This window comes from Choloepus didactylus, chromosome 5, assembly GCF_015220235.1.
Source record: "Choloepus didactylus isolate mChoDid1 chromosome 5, mChoDid1.pri, whole genome shotgun sequence".
NCBI classification, from domain to species: Eukaryota; Metazoa; Chordata; class Mammalia; order Pilosa; family Megalonychidae; genus Choloepus; species Choloepus didactylus.
Window position 1 is genome coordinate 97,342,483 of NC_051311.1, and position 15,851 is coordinate 97,358,333.

Genomic DNA, 15,851 nt, shown 5'->3' on the forward strand with positions numbered 1-15,851 from the left:
GGTAACAACTTGTCGGAAACTGCTTATTTAGCTTTCATCATTGTTAGAAGTCCAATTGCCTGCAACAAATCCCATTCTACATTCATACACACTCTTTCTATCGCTCTATCTCTATCTAGCTAGCTAGCTGTCTGTCTATCTATCTATCTACCTACCTATCTATCCATGCATCTATCTACCTATCTATCTATCTGTTGACACTCCTGGGGGTTGTGTTTCTCTGGTTGAACATTGACTAATAAAATCAGATACTGTGACAGGCCATAAAAGAGAAATATTTCAGAGCAGTAATTCTGTCCATATAGGCAGAAATAGATGCATACAACTAATCAAATTATGAAAGAAAAGTTCTAATTTCCACAAATAAAATGAAAGAAAGAGAAATGACTTGTTTATTTTACAGTTTACAAGAATTTTACAAACATTTCTACTAATTATCTCTGAAAAATGATCAGTTATTAAAGCAAGGTACTATGTCATCCATTATTTGACAAGAATGTCATTTTAACAGATAAGAAAAGAAAAACTGTTAAATGCCACACTTTTAGTATGTTTTCTTCTCCATATTTAATTTAATTTTGAAAGGGTAGTTTTATCAGCCCAAGTTATAAAGAAAGTACAGAGATCAAATAGTGAGTGTTTAACCAAAGTAGAGTAGAAGCACGTATCTAAGACTCACCAGGGTCAAAACCAAACATTGCCTGCTGAGTTTTGAAGAAATAAGTGATGCTATCTTCATCTCGATCTGTGGCTTTTACTCTAGCTATAATTTCTCCAATAGGTTTCTTTTCAGTCACATTAATAGAATCCAAATGAAATGGTCTAAAGAGGAAAAAAAAAAAAAAAAAGCATGTAGAGATGAAAAAAATTGAAGAGACAAATTCATATGCACATATTTGTCAAGTTAGGATAATCTGCAGATTTTTCTTGTCAAGAATTTAAGAGTTTTTCAAAACTCATTCAAATGTCACAGTAAAAAGTTACTTAATATTTTATAGAAATATAAATTATTATTCTTTTAGTCTCTGGCATCATACCAGACATCAAAGACATGATGACATCAAAGAGATGAAAACTGAAAAATAGAATGGAAGAGTACACCTGTATTATTCCATGTATCTAATGCATGGAGTGGTTGGCAATTGAACATAAGGAGTAAGTATATTCATTTTCATATTGTTGTCTTGTATGATGAAATGATGTCCAAAGTCATAACTTATTAGAGTGAGCTATCAAGATCGTTCTTATAAATTAGAATAAACCCTTTCTATTCTTGCCCCTTTAAGTCATACTTTTTTAAAAGTCCCTAATAAATTTCTAGAACATTTCTGAAACTTGAATTCATTTCTTATTGAGCCTTCTGTTCAGACATCAGACATTTTATTGATGACTTAATATATGTCAATCTAGTTCACACACATCTGACTAAGTCTTAGCTCCCAACTTAAGTATCTTACAGTTAGTGGGGAACTCAGATATCAATAAGTAAAATGCAATGTGATAGATGTAAAAACATTTCTACAGACTTAAAGAGGAGGAAAGACTAACTGTGAGTAAGGGAAAGATGTTCAAGGAAGTCTTCATGAATATAAAGTCAAAAGAAAAGGGAGGTAAGTAGCATTCCTGTGAGCAAACTTCTTGACTACCACAATTCAGTGTGGTTTCTCCTTTATACTATAATACAATATAACACATAATGTTTACATTCTGAACCACTCTAAATATCATTCCCATCTCTGTTTAATTATTTGTTACTTAACCTGCTGTGTGTCTTAAATGATTAAAATGTATTTTAAGGCAATGTTTTAGTCATTAGGTATTGCCTACAATATCTAGCATTAAACTCTACTAAATAAGTGAAAGCAGTAAGTTCATACTTATCAAAGGCATGGATGTAAAGGAAAATTGTTCCTGAAAGATGATGGCACCTTCACTGCAGGGTGGACAGGCAGGGTAACTATCACCAGAAATAAGGGAGGGACTAAACCCCAACATACACTGCAAATGACTGCTTGGACAATTTCAGTTAAAGTGAATTTGGGGACCCAAACACTGAATTACTCTTCTTAGTCATCTCTGAAGATAAAACTTATTGATACAATTAAAGTTATTTGAACACCACTTTTTTATTCACCAATCAAGGGGAACGTCACTCTATTTATCACATTGTGAAGTACAGAAAAACATCTAGTAGACATTCATAATTTGCAAACATTTTTGAGTATTACAATTATACCTTAGAGATGAATGGAAATTTAATTGTTTAAATTAAATGTTTTAAACTGTGTTTTAACATGTACTTTCTCATTGCTTAAAATTTATTTATTTATTAAAAGGCAATAGAGCTTGCTGGGAAAGATGGGTGTAGGGAGCTTCATGATTCAGTTCATCCTCCAGGGCAGTTAGTAATCAGCTAGGAACAGTCTGAAACAACAGTTCAGGGTCTCTGGAGACCAGAAAAATATTGTACACAATCCAGGGATGAGCAGAAAGAAGAGACTGATAACCAGCAGTGAAGAGCTATGAGTAAAACTCTACACTGCGGATGCTGTGCCCATCTCCCACTCTTGCAGCAGGCTACCAAAGAAAGATTCTAAAAGAAAAGAATCAGTATGGCACTGGCATAAAGATAGATATATTGACCAAGGGAATCAATTAGAGGGTTCAGAAATAACCCTCACATCTATGATCAATTGATTTTACAAGGCTGCCAACTCCTCTCAACTGCGAAAGAGCAGTCTCTTCAACAAATGGCACTGGGAGAATTGTACATCCATATCCAAAAGAATGAAAGAATATTCCTATTGCATGCCTTATAAAAAAATTAACTCAAAATGGATCAAACACCTAAATGTAAGAGTCAGGACCATAAAACTCTTAGAAGAAAATACAAGAAAGCATCTTCAAGATCTTGTGGTAACAGTTTCTTTGACTTTATACCCAAAGCACAAGCAACAAAAGAAAACAATAGATAAATGGGACCTCCTCAAAATTAAATACAATTTGTGCATTAAAGAACTTTGTAAATAAAGAAAGTGGAAAGACAACCTACTCAATGGGAGAAAATATTTGGAAACCACATATCAGTTAAGGGTTTAATATCAATAATATAAAAAGAAATCCTAAAAATCCATAATAAAAAGACAAACAACCCAATTAAAAAACGGACAAAAGACTTGAATATACATTTTCCCAAAGTGGAAATATAAATGGCAAAAAAGTACATGAAAAGATGCTCAACATATTAGGGCTACTAGGGAAATGCAAACTAAAACCAAAATGAGATATCATTTCATAACTCCTAGAATGGAAACCATTGAAAAACAGAAAACTACAGGTGTTGGAGATGATGTTAATAAATAGAAACATTGATTCACTGCTGATGGGAATGCAAAATGGTGCAGCTGCTGTGGAAGACAGTTTGGCGGTTCCTCAGGTAATTAAGTATAGAATTGCCATATGATCTGACAATCCCACTACCAGGTATAATCCCAGAAGAACTGAAAGCAGGGACGTTGAACAGACATTTACACAACAGTGTTCATAGTGGCATTATTCACAATTTCCAAAAGATGGAGGCAACCTGAGTGTCCATCAACCAATGAATGGATGAACAAATGTGGTATATTCATACAATGGAATATTATTCAGCTGTAAGAAGGAATTAAGTCATGATGCATGCAACAACATGGATGAACCTTGAGGACATTATGTTGAGTGAAATAAGCCAGATACGGAAGGACAAATATTGTATGATCTCTCTAATATGATCTAATTATAATAAGCAAACTCATAGAGTTAAAATGTAGAATATAGGTTATCAGGAGACAGAATGAGGGTAGAGAATGTAGAGCTGATTCCTAATTTGTGCATACTTTTTAATTAAGTTGTTTGTAAATGTTTGGAGATGGATAGAGGTGATGGTAGCACATTATTGCATGTGTGATTAACATTAGTGAATTATGTAGGTGATTGTGGTTGAAAGGAAGTTTAGGGTTGTGTCTATCACTAGAAGGAAAGCTAGAGGATAAAACATGGGACTGTACAACACAGCAAATCTTGTTTTGGATGATAACTGGGATTAATGGTACAGATATAAGAATGTTGTTTCATGAACTAGAAGAAATGTATATCACTATTGCAATGTGTTAACAATAGGGTGGTATATGGGGAAAATACACCTAATAAAACTATGGACTACAGTGACAGCAATGTTTAGTATTCTTTCATTGGTTGTAGCGAAAGTACTACATTAGTGCTAAGTGTCCATAATAAGTGGGTTTAAGGGATATGGGATTTTTCTTTGGGGAGTAATGAAAAACTTCTAAAATTGATTCTGGTGATGAACATACAATTCTGTGAATATACTGTAAACCATGGATTATACACTCCGTATGGATTATATGGTAGGTGAATATATCTCAATTAAACTGCTTTTTTGGAAAAAAAAGGCAATAGAACAAATTTATAAAACTTTTGGAAAAGGAAACAAAGGTAAAAAATTATACCCAAATCATTTCACCACAATGCGATTTTGGTCACTTATGCAAATGCTTTCCAGTGTTTTCTAGCAATTATTTTACTTACTATCAGCATATGCAATGATTATGGATATATAATTGTGTATATTTTAACTTGACATCAAAACATATTTTCTATGTAGCTACATAACCTTTATTTATAATAAATGTGAAAATATTTACTTAGCCATTCTCCTATGGTTAGACTTTGAAATAAATATGCTTACTCAAACTGCGGCTTCTCATAATTTATGTTTCTAATTGTGGTAATTAATGTCCCTTGGCAGAACAGACCTGTTGTATCTGTTGCTCTCAATGCAAGCTGGAAAACCTGAAAAAGAGTTTTAAAGAACTCTACAATATGCAATTTTGTATATATTTATATCTTTACAATACATATGCCATTAGAGTTTTTATTGTTTGGTTTCTCAAAGTATATATAGCTTTTAAGTTTTTCATCTAGGTATTTGAAAAATATATAAGTGCCCTCTTATTTAGTTAGATTAGCGGTAAATTTCAAATAAGTTTAACATGGTATTCCATTAAATTCTACTCAAAGTCTATGTAGCTTGGCTGATGCCTAAAGATAGCTCAATTGAACAAAAAGAAAGTGAATGAATTCCAGATTCAGTCGTAAACTCAAAATATCATGCACTGAAACTAATGACAAACTTAATCTTTGGGATGAGCCACATGACGTAATTTCTGGAGAGTTGAGAATGTCATCAGACTCCAAATGTCTTCCTCAACAGTCTGTCACACGTTCACCTCTAAGATATGATTTCTTCATATCAGTACATGTTCTGTTTTGAAAAGAAAATATGCTGAAGCAGTAGGATGTGCACTAAACACCTTTGTTGAGCAAACCTTCAAGGAGTCCCTACCATGTAAGACTCCATGCTGAGTGTGGAGCTGACAATTATTGATATGATATGATGAAACATCAGTCTATTGGCTGGGTACCAACATATCAAATATCCTAAAATGACTTGATTAGTTTGGTAGTGAAAAGATAAAGTAGGTCTTAAAGGATTTTATGGAAGTTTGGTTGAATATGTGAGTGAAGGCAGTAGGGAAGTGAGCCAGGGGAGGGTCGGAGGTGTCGAGTCAAAACTGTTTAAATATGTGGCTCTTATGCATAAACTCCATTTCTTTCCATCTAACTGTACCTCACATTGTAGTCCAGCACTCCAATTGCTTACAAGATATGTTAACATTGGTCTCCCTACAATCTTCAAATGCTCAACATGTGCAAATTGAAATTGAAATAGGATTTACTGGCTTTCTGCCACCTGTTATGTTTTCCTAGGCTAGGAAATTGGTCTTATCTTCAAATATTAAGCACCAAATCCTATATTTCTTTCTATTATCTCTTGCATTTGCCCCTTTTTCTGTAGTCTCTCAGCTATCATATTGAAATGATAGGTCATGGCATTTCTGAAAAGGGAAATGTTTTTGTACTAACAACAATAATTTGAGTCTTATCCTTTATTTCTCAATCTTCGCATTGCATTTCTGTGTGGCAGATAATCTCAATAGTATTCTAGCTGTCTTCTTTCCATTTAGTCATTTCTACTTATGTATAATTCATTTTCCTCTGAGAAAAAGCTTCCAAACAATGCTTTCCTTATTATCTTTCTCATGGAAATACCAGAAACTGTCCTTCTTTCCTACCACATTATTTCAAATTCTTTTGTAAGGTTTATACCCAGTCTTACTTTAGCTATCCTAATGTCTTACCACTCTAGGTGGGGCAGTGTGTGAATGAATGTTCAAATGGTTCCAAGTTGATATTCATAGAGATTTAAATTTTAATGGTTTACTTATTTGATTTTCCTTGAATTACAAAGACATTTTAAATCTCTTTTTTCTTAAACTTCTTTAACTGGATCTAAACAGTTAAGACATGACTCCTATCCTTTGAGTAACCACAGACTGAATCTAGAATTTTGGTTTACTGTGCTAAGTCTTATAAAAGAATCACACAAAATATTGCTCTTCTTTTACAATAACTATGTGTTTAATTATGTAGGAAGAGTTCAAAGTTATAAAACTCCTTTTCACCCTCTGTAGAATAATAAATAAGTACACTAATTACATGATATCCAGCATCAAAGTCCAAGGATTCTCTACCTCTCAAACTAATGACACCACTTATAGAATCCACTCCAAAAAGGTTCACTCCTTTCTTTGGTCCAGATAACTGTGTTTCAATGTGTACTAGAAAAATAAAATGCACATTACTCACACTAAAATAAATGAGAAGGTATGGGTGAGAATTAAGATAAAACAATGGAGCAAATATGTAAACTTTTCACTATTTTCACACTGAACAATTTCAGTCTTTTGTTATGATCTAACTAGCATTAAAACTATGAGCATATACTGAATCATAACACAGGAAAACCAATATAATTGTTTAGCCTATTAACACAGCCGAAACATTTGGTAATTTCTTTTCAGAGCTACATAACTCTACACATTTTTCTAAGAGAATCTTCAAAAAAAATTTCTGATTCTGCAAATGAATAAAACTCTTTAAGAATGTACAAAAAAGCTGTCACTAAATTTGAATCTTAAGATACAAAAGAATTATTATGAGTAAAAACTAATTTCAAATATTAATGCAGTTGTATATGCAGTTTGCTATTTATCTTCCATTATTCATTCCATTTTTTATCTGCTTGCCACCACTTCCAAAGTGAAAGTAGATAATCTGTTCTCAAAAATATCTGAAGATAATTTGGTTTGAAACAAAGCAAAATTTGATCAAGTTTCATTGGTCTCTGCATTTTAAAAATTTGGTACAAATTCTAGCCTCTAATGATATAGCTATTTTCCAAATCAGTAAATTTTAACAGTCACCTTCTTGGTCCCTATTATGTTCTACAAAAGACAGGACTGTTAATGATGATTTTCAGCTGAACTTAGGTTATTTTTTAATCTACTGGAAAGACTTTTCATCTAATGGGAAAAGTCTCATATTTCTTAACAATTTCACATTGGCTTATCTACAACAAAACATTTGGGAATATTCCACAGGGACTGTGAGTGCTTTGACTGACAACAGCATATATATCACTGAGGGTTAAAGAAGGAAAAGACCAATCTCTTACAATTGTGGAAATCAAGGGTAAGAGTGATTAAGTGACTTCCACATGATCACATCGCTAGTTAGAGGTAAAGCCATAACTTAACCCAGGTCACCTGACAAACTCCACCCCCATTCAGTGCTCCATTACTTCATAATGTGAGTTACTAAATTAGAAGTAGTAAACTGTATAAATGCATGTTTAAAATGAACAGCTGCAAATCAAACATGTTGAGTTTTGTAGCCCAATGTACCACTAAAATCTCCAGGTAGAATTTTATAGGCTCTTTTTGTTTTGCCAAATCCCTAAAGATTTTACAATCATGAATCAATTATGAGAAAAGCAAGTCTCTTACAGTTAGACACTTAGTAATTAGGGTACTGAGACATCAAAAAATACATAATCACATTCGTATGAGTCATTGAATCAGCCAGAAAAGTGAAACAATTCTGAATCAAATCCAGAAGGCAAAGCCATTGTTTTGTCTCAGCATTGAAATCTTCCTTTGTACTCTCCTACCTCCATTAGAGGTCCTTGGATTATTTTTCTGTACACATCAAGAATATATATTCTTCTAACAATGTCATCTCCACCATTAACATGAATATTGCCCTATAGGGATTGTCAACTCCATTATACTCTCTTTAATAATTAAATGAAGTATATTAATTACTCCTGAAAAATATCTCTGAAGCATAATGTTGCTTGTCAAAGCTATAAAGGCACTTCATACAATGATCACCACTTACCATCAGCCTGTCACCATTTACAGAGTCCTCATCCATGGCCGTCACTCGATAAATGGATTGAAATAATGGGTAGTCCTCATCAATTTCTAATGTAGCTGTGAAACAAAAAAAAAATAAACACTTTGTTTCAAAATTTAAAGTGTACTATGTATTCATTACCTCATTAAACAAATTGAATATTTACTTTTAGAAATTAAAGTAGATTGTGCAACTGGGATAGTATTTTAAGATAGCAAACTACGTTTTCCCCCTTCTGTGTTTTTTCCCAATTGGCTTCCTGTCATCTTCTCTGGCCCTAATTCTAATTGAAAAGAGTTCCTCTTCCTTACTCTCTGGCTCTGTCTGTGGCAATTATAGCTTAAAGAAAAAAGAGCATGACAGATATGCAGACAGACTGTAACATAGGCAGCCAGCAGTGTAACTTCACAAAACATTCCTGGTTCTCACAGACAGATTGAAGTTCAACTCTCAAACACTTGTTTATGGCATAAGCCACACAAACGATAATACAAGATGGATGGAGTGACCTCAGGAAAGACTCAGTTTAACTTGATTTTTCTATTGGTTTCTGTGTGTGTGTTTCATATAGACTATTATGATAAGGACTTGAAATAGAGTTTAAATCAAGTTGAATAATAAAAAGTGTTCAAATTTTATTTTCTTACACATATAAATTTGTGGACCAAATTCATACATTACAATAAGTTTGATTTTTAACAATTTTCCCACATAAATTTAATGCATCTTTGTTTTTCTAATGCAGTTACATTTAAAGTAGGTAACCAGGAAATTATTAAGTAGCTGAAGATAATGACAGCTGCCCAGGACCATGCCTCCCAATGTTTTCTACAAAATAACACAGAAAAACAAGAAACAATGAAGTTGTACAAAAGCCATGCACTCAGTATAACTTGAAGTCACAGCACCCCCAAACTTCATAATAATGAAAAGTAAAAAAATAAAATAAAATTCTTAGCAAATAACCTCTCATATTACCACCCCACCATGAGGCCTTGTTGCAAGCAAGGGAAGACACAGGCAAACTGTGTGTAAGAGAAAAGGAGAGTGCAAACAACAAGCCTATAGTTGATCTAAAATTACTGCCAGAAAGAGTAAAATTCTTGCCAAAATTACTCTTAGTGTGGAAAACCAAAAATCTATTACGTTAAAAGTACTTTACTTAGTATCATGGGGAGATACAGAATTGAATAAAAGTTTCATGAGCCCAAATTTATTTTTTTCTTAAAGAGAAAGAGCAATAAAAACAATACTGAAACCTAGACAGAATATTAATAAGGGAATGTAAGGCTTAAATGATGCTTTAACCCAAATAAAGATAACAGATATATATATATATATATATAAGGCACTTCACCCAGCAACAACAGAATACACATCTTCTCAAGTGAACATTCTTCTCAAGTGCATGTGGATCATTCTCCAGGATAGAACATATGTTAGGTCAAAAAACAAGTCTCATAAATTTAAAAATATTGAGATCATGCAATGTATCTTCTCAGATTACAGTAGAATGAATCTAGAAATCAATAACAGACGGAAGAATGGAAAATTCACAAAAATGTGGAAATTAACATACTCTCAAACAACAAATGGGTTAAAGAAGAAATCACAAGAGATATTGTGAAATACCTTGAGATAAATGAAAATGAAAACACAAAATACCAAAACTTAAGGGATGAGGCAAAGACAGGGCTCAAGAGGGAAATTTATAGCTCTAAATGCTTACATTAAAAACAAAGTAAGATTTCAAATCAGAGACCTACCCTCAAAACTGGAAGAATCAGAAAAAGAAAAGCAAACTAGACTGAAGCAAGGAGAAAGAAGGGAATAACAAATAGTAGAGTGGAAATAAATGAAATAGGGGACAAAAATCAATAGAGAGAATCAAAAAAATCAAGTGATTCTTTGAAAAGATCAATAAAATTGATCTTTAGCTAGACTGATGAAGAGAAAAAGAGAGAGAACACAAATAACTAAAATCAGAAATGAAAAGGGATTGCATTACTCCCAACACCACTGAAATAAAAAGGACAATAAAAGGATACATGTGTGCATGTCAATGAATTAGATAGACTAGATGAAATAGAAAAATTCTTAGAGACACACAAACTATCTACACAGACTCAAGAAGAAACAGATCACAACAAACCCATTACTAATAAAGAGATTGAATCAGTAATCAAAATCCACCCAAAAATGAAAAGTACAGGACAAGATGGCATCACAGGGGAATTTTACCAAACATCCCAAGAAGACTTAACACCAATTCTGCTTGAATTCTTCCAAAAAAATTGAAGAGGTGAGAACATGCCCTAATTCATTCTACAGGGCCAACATCACCCTCATACCAAAGCCAGATAAAGATGCCACAAGTAAAGAAAATTACAGAATAATTTTGCTTATGAATATAGATGTAAAAATCCTCAACAAAATACCACCAAACCAATTCCAACAACAAATCAAAAAATTTATAAACCATAATAAAGTGGGATTTATCCCAAGTATGCAAAGACAGTTCCACATAAGGAAATCAATTAATATCATACCCACTATTGACAGAATGAAGGAAAAAATCCACATGACTATCTCAATGGATGCAGAAAAGGCCTTTGAAAAAATTCAGGACCCTTTCATGATAAAAACACTTAGAACACTAGGACTAGGTGGAAACTTCCTCAGTCTGATAAAGGGCATATCTAAAAAGTCCACAGCTAACACCCTACTTAACAGTGAAAGACTAAAAGCTTTCCTCTACGATCAGCAACAAGACCAGTATGCCCACTGACCTCACTGCTATTCAACATTGTACTAGAATTTCTAGCCAGAGCAATTAGACAAGAAAAAGAAATAAAATCATCCAGATTGGGAAGGAAGAAGTAAACCTTTCCCTATTTGCAGATGACATGATTCTATATGTAAAAAAAAAATCCTGAAAAATCTACAACAAAGCTCCGAGAGCTAGTAAATGAATTCAGCAAAGTGGTGGGGTACAAGATCAACACCTAAAAATCAGCAGTACTTCTAAACATAAGCAATGAACAAAAGGAAGAAGAAATCAAGAAAAAAAATCCATTTACAATAGCAACTAAAAGAATCAAATATCTAGGAATAAATCTAACCAAGAATGTAAAGGACTCGTACACAGAAAACTAAAAAAAATTGCTAAAATAAGTGAAAGAATACCTAAATAAATGGAAGGATATTCTGCATTCATGGATTGGAAAACTAAATATTGTTAAGAGTCAGTTTTACCCAAAGCAATTTACAGATTCAATGCAGTTCCCCAAATAAAATTCCAACAGCCTACTTTGTAGAAATGGTAAGGCCAATCATCAAATTTACATGGAAGGGTAAGGGGCCCCAAGTAGCCAAAGCCATCCTGAAAAAGAATGAAATTGGAGGATTCACACTACCCAATCTTAAAACTTATTACAAAACCACAGTAATCAAAACAGCATGGTTCTGGCACAAGGACAGCTGGAATAGACCACTGGAATAGAATTGAGAGCTAGGAATTCAGTCCTCACATTTATGACCAACTGATTTTTGATAAGGGGGCACAAATCCCTCAAATGGGAAAGAATAGTTTCTTCAACAAATAGTGCTGGGACAACTCCATTTGCCAAAGAATGAAAGTAGGCCCCTACCACACACCATATACAAAATTCAACTCAAAATGGACCCGAGACCTAAATATAAGGGCCAGAATTATCAAACTCCTTGAAGAAAATGTAGCAAAGTAACATCAGTGTGAGGCAATGGTTTCTTAGATTTTATACCCAATGCACAAGCAACAAAAGAAAAAGAAAAAAAATAGAAACTTTTGTGCGTCAAAGGACTTTATCATTGTTCTGATTTGCTTATGTTGCCATCATGCAAAATACCAGAAATGGATTGGCTTTTATAAAGGGGGTTTATGTGGTGACAAAGTTACAGTCTGAAGGCCATAAAGTGTCCAAGGTAAGGCATCAACAATTGGGTACCTTCACTGAAAGGTGGCCATTGGCATCCAGAAAACCTCTGTTAGCTCAGAATACAAGTGGCTGTCATCTGCTTGCTCCCAGGTGGCATTTCCAAATGGCTTCTCCAAAATGTTGCTCTCGGGGCATTTTGTCGTCTCTTATCTGCAGCTGCTCTGAAGTCCTTCTGCTCGTGAGCCCTTTTATAAGACTCCAGTGAACTAATCAAGGCCCACACTGAATGGGTCGGGCCACACCTCCATGAAAACATTCAATCGGAGGTCACACCCTAACCAAAGGTGTCACTCACAGTTGGGTGGGCCACATCTCCATGGAAACAACCTAATCCAAACATTCCAACTTAATCAACACTAATATGTCTGCCCCTACAAGATTGCATCGAAGAACATGGCATTTTGGGGGACATAATACATCCAAACCAGCACAATCGTAAAAGTAAAATGACAACCTACCCAATGGGAGAAAACACTTGGAAACCACATATCTGATAAAGGTTTAACGTTCATAATATATACAGAAATCTTTTAACTCAACAACAAAAGAGACAAACAATCCCAATAAAAAAAAAAATGCACACAAAATATGAATGGACATTTCCAAAGAAGATACATAAATGACCAAAAAACACATGAAAAGATGTTCAACAATATTAGCCATTAGGGAAATGTAAATCAAAACGACAATTTCATACCCACTAGAATGGCTACCATTAAAAAAAAAAAAAAAAAAAAAAAAAAAACCAGAAAATTACAAGTGTTAGGGAAGATGTGGAGTAATAGGAATACTCATTCATTGCTGGTGGGGATGTAAAATGGTGCAGCAGCTGTGGAAGATGGTTTGACAATTCCTCAGAAAGTTAAGTATAGAATTGCCATATGACCTTGCAATCCCACTTCTAGGTATATACCCAAAAGAAGAAAAGCAGGGACTCTAGCAGATATTTCATCCTAACATTTATGGTAGCATTATTCACAATTGCCAAAAGATGGGAGCCATCCATGTGTCCATCAATGAATAAGTGAATAAACAAAATGTGGTATATCCACATGATGGAATATTATTCTGCCATAATATGGAATGAAGTTCTAATGCACGCAACAACATAGGGGAACATTGAAGACATCATGTTGAGTGAAATAAGCCAGACACAAAAGGACAAATATCATATGATCTCACTGATATGAAATAATTAGAATAAGCAAACTAGTAGAGTCAGAATCTAGAATATAGGTTTCTAGGGGATGGGGCGGGGGTAGAGAATAGGGAGTTAAGGCTTAAAATTGCAGAGTTTCTATTTGGGACAATGGAACAGTTTTGGCACCAGATGCTGGTTAAAGTACCACAACACTGTGAATGTAATTAACAGTACAGAATTATATATTTGAATATGGTTAAAAGGGGAAATTTTCAGTTTTGTGTAACTAGAATAAAAATTAAAACAAGAAATCCACGGAACTGCATGGCAGAAATAGTAAATCACAAATAGTAAATCCTAAATCAAATCAGGGACTATCATTAGTAGTACAATTATAAAAATGTCCTATCATCAAAAGTAACGAATGTATCACAACAATGCAGTGTGTTAATAATCGGCAGTACATGAGAATCCTGTATTTTATGCATGATTGTTCCGCGAACACACAACTTCTCTAATTAATAAAGGCAACAAAAAAACAAAAATATACCCTGTATCCTTAAACTATCACATCCCAATCTCCTCATGTTTCCCAATTTCACACCTCCTCAGCCCCTGGCAATCACGAATTTACTTTCTCTTTGGATTTGCCTATTCTAGACATTAAAAAACAAAACTAATTTTATAATAAGCTATGTGTCCTTAAACCATATAAAAATTTCAAACCTTGCCTTTTACCTGAAACTGCTTACCACGTTCCTTTGTCACTCAACACAGAGTATCTCCCGGTTTACTGCGTGGAGTTAATTGTTACCCTTAGACTAGTGATATCTCACCTTACTCCCTTAAAATGTACAAACGCATTTACATGGGCACCTTCTTCCCTCATTTTATGGAAGGAAAGGACCATCTTATCACCAAGGATAATCCCCTTCTGCTTTCTCAGGGCTTGATTATATTTATCTCCTATCTTCAACTACTTCCTCACTAACAGCTCTGTCTCATTAGCATTTAAACATGCTCAAGTTTCTTCCATTGAAAAAACACCCTTGACCCCAGCCATACTTTATCTACAGTCCTATCTCTTTCCTACCTTTCAGGGCCAGAGTTTTATGTATTTCTCAGGCTTTAGTCCACTCTACTAGCAGTTCTGTCCCTTTAATCAAAAAAAAAAAACACCAACTCTTAAGCTATCAAAAGCCTCCATGCTGCCAAACCCAATGGACATTCAGCGTCCATCTTACTTGACTTCTTTCAGCAAGTACACAGTTGACTATTTTTACTTCCCTTGGCAGGGAAAGAGCATTCCTTATGCATAGGAATCCCTTTGAAAATTCTAAGTACCTCTGGAAAAAACTGTCTGAAAATATCAAAGTGGCAGTTTCTTGAATGGTCAGTAAGTTCTGAGATAAGGCAAAATCATTATTACAGCATTCCATGACTTAACCCACATCCTCCAGCTACCAGTCTGTCATACTTAAGTGCACACCTTTTACCACTATTCCATACCACTGGGAATGGAAAACAGGAAGTAGCTGGTTGTAAGGCTCAAGGTCCTTCAGTGACCAGAGGGGTTTGTGACAATAGGAGACTTTCAGCACAGAAAAGCCTGGTAGATACCTGTAGCCTCACCCTTTGACCAATGAGAAAGAGAAAAACCATGACAGGATTCCAGCTATTTCTTATTTACCTTCATAGACAACATCAATTTTGAACATGTGTGTGCCAGCTTGGATGTATTATGTCCCCCAAAAGGCCATGTTCTTTGAAGCAATCTTGTGGGGGCAGGTGTATTAGTGTTGATTAGATTGTAATTCTTGGATTGAGTGTCTCCATGGAGAAGTGACTCAATCAACTGTGAGCAAGATCTCTGATTGGATAATTTCCATGGAGGTGTTACCTCACCCATTCAGGGTGGGTCTGAATTAAATCACTGGAGCCATACAAAAAGGAGTTCAAATACAGAGGACCTCTGAGCAACTGAGAGTGACATTTTGAAGAGGAGATGCAGCTAAGAGAGGACTAAATGCCCCAAGAGCAACATATTGGAGAATGCCATTTTGAAATGTAACCTGGGAGCAAGCGGAGGCCCTCCACAAGTCTTCCAAGCTAACAGAGGTTTTCTGGACAATGACGGCCATCCTTTGGTGAAGTTACTTACCTTGGACATTTTCTGGCCTTAAGACTGGAACTTTGTAACCAAATAAACCCCCTTTATAAAAGCCAATACATTTCTGGTATTATGCATAATGGGCAGTATGAGCAAACCGGAACAACGTGTATCTTGGAATATGTGTGTGTGATGCAATGGCTGTCAAGGAATGCTGCCCTTAGCAGTGAAAATTAGAAAATTA

The 15,851-nt window shown here is 34.5% G+C and overlaps 1 pseudogene; it reads right to left on the bottom strand.

The window, feature by feature from the left end:
- The window catches only part of LOC119534920, a 145,557-nt pseudogene that overhangs the window by 117,929 nt on the left and 11,777 nt on the right, over positions 1–15,851 (bottom strand).